This window comes from Xylocopa sonorina, unplaced genomic scaffold (genome assembly GCF_050948175.1).
Source record: "Xylocopa sonorina isolate GNS202 unplaced genomic scaffold, iyXylSono1_principal scaffold0063, whole genome shotgun sequence".
NCBI classification, from domain to species: Eukaryota; Metazoa; Arthropoda; class Insecta; order Hymenoptera; family Apidae; genus Xylocopa; species Xylocopa sonorina.
In genome coordinates, this window is record NW_027490134.1 from 861,712 (window position 1) to 864,011 (window position 2,300).

Below are 2,300 nucleotides of genomic sequence, written 5' to 3' on the forward strand. Positions count from 1 at the left end.
GACTTCGCCACCTTCGCCGCGCCTGCGGGCCACGATGGTGGCCGGTCAGCCTCAGGGGCCACGACTCGGCATTTGTCGGGTCGTGGTATCGGGTTTGACGCACCCGGGGCACCCAGTCAACCGGGCCAAGCCTGGCCCGAGGCGTCGACGACGCCCGTGCGGGGTGGACCATTTGGTCGGGCCCCACGTCTTTGCACGGGCGTCGTCCGGGGGGCGCGGTCGGTACATTTGGGGGAATGTGCCGACCATTGCACGCGTCCCCCGGGACGGGAGCGGTGGCTGAGTGACCCAGCCATCGCTCTTTACCTCGGACGGGGGAGTGTGTATCGTCGACCACACTCCCCTCCGGGAAGGGGGTCCTCCCAGTCACCATGGAGGGCCCCGGCGCGGGAGGGGACCGGACGCGTTCGTCCAGAGTTCCCGGTCCCCTCCCCGCAGCGCCGAGGAAGGTCACCGTGGGGTTTTAGCCGGTAAGAGTCCGGCATACCCCCGGAGTTCCCCAGCTCCGGGGGATCCATGAGGATTTCCCCACGTTAAAAAAAAAAAAAAAAAAAGGTTAGGTTAGGTTGGGTTCTAAAGTTGTTGCTGTTTGCGACAACATGTGCCATCCCCACCTCCTCGTGGTGGAACCTGGGCACCGGAATTTTCCGGTGGCTAACGGGGCTCTGGCTTTTCGGGGATCGTGGATACTTAGTAGCCTCGGTGATGCTCTGGGGCGATGCCGGTGGGATCTTCGGATCCTGGCAGGGCCTCCCTTGCCGGTAAGGCCCAGAGTTGAGGGGTGAAATCGGTTGAAGCGGTCTCCCTCCCAGGGGCCACGGCCAGTTCTGGTCGTGGTACGGGGGGTTGCGTCCCCGGGATCCCATAGCTCGGCAGGGGTGGTGTTGCCCCTGTCGTAATACCGTAAAACCGGTGGTCATGTCTCACCGGAGCGGGGGGCTTGCCTTCATTGGCCGGCCCGCGAGGGGATAAACCTCTATAAAAAGTCCCTAGCCTCAAGCTGCGGTACGCGGCGAGGGGGCACGCCCAGTCCTCGCGGCTGGGCGTGGCCGGTGGGTGCATCGGTCTCTAGCGACCAACCCCGGGGATACTGGCGCCCCCCGGGTGTATTAGCCTTCCCCTGGCATGGCGGCTCTGCCAGGGGCGACTTTTATTTCCGACCCCACTCGTGGGATTCAATATGAGTTTTTCAATTTCACCAATAAAAAAACCGGGGAATGGGGGGGATTATGACGAGAGGGCGGGGACCAGTCGGGTCCGAGTGGTCGCTGGCTCGAGACTTCCATCCGTCTCGAGTAAAGTGCAAAATGCACTGCAGAGGGGCGCTGTTGTGGAGTCGGGGGATGCGTCCTACGACTCTGACACCTCGATAGGATCGGTTAGATCCATTTTTGATATCGAGAGGCCATGCCCCAGATCAAAAAAGAGGGGCAGACCCCCTACCACAGGGGAATATGTGGGCCTCGCGGAGGCGAAGCGGGCCTATGTGGAGGCCAAACGACAAGCGGAGCTCCTGGATCTCGAGCAGGAGATCCACGCCGGCAACAGCATGCCACCACCTCCCGGTAAGTCGGCGAAGCCTCTTCCAGAAATGGAGGATTTCCTCCAGGAGGCGAAAAATAAGCCCCTGGCGGACCTTGGTGCGTGGGCCCTAGAAGAGGCAGACAGGATCGAACTGTCCGCTGCCAAATCACGGAATTTAAAGGGCACGATCCAGCGCGACCTCAGGGTCAGCGCGAGAGTTTTGAGGGCGGCAGCCATGGAGCTGGCGCACAGGGTGGGAAACCCGGCAGCTCAACCGCCGGATCTTGAAATTAAGGCGCTTAAAGCGCAGGTGGAGGCCTTGCAGGCGGAGAACCATCGCCTGCAAGGCAGACTAAGTGCGCTGGAGAGACGATCTCCAGGCCCGCCAGTAACATTAACGGCGGACCTGGAGATCGAGAGCCGCGCGGGGCCAGCACCGGCCTCGCCGGGGAAGAAAGCTGGGAGCTCATCCCCGCACAAAGGTGTCCCGGCACCAACGGATGATTCTGGGTCCGTCACATTGCAACAGGTGGCGGACTTGATCAATAATAAAATGGAGGACCTTCTTAGGAAACTTCTTCCACCTAAGGAGCTGAAGGTCTTGCCTTCGGATGGCGCCACATCGCAGGCCTCCGAAGGGAAGACCACAAAGAAGAAGGAAAAGAAGAAGGATAGCACTCGAGAGGCATCCTCCAGTGGCAGCCAAGCGAAGCATTCCTCCGATGCGAAGAAGGCCATATCTGGGGCGGAAAGAAGGTTAGAGCTGGCGCGCCAGG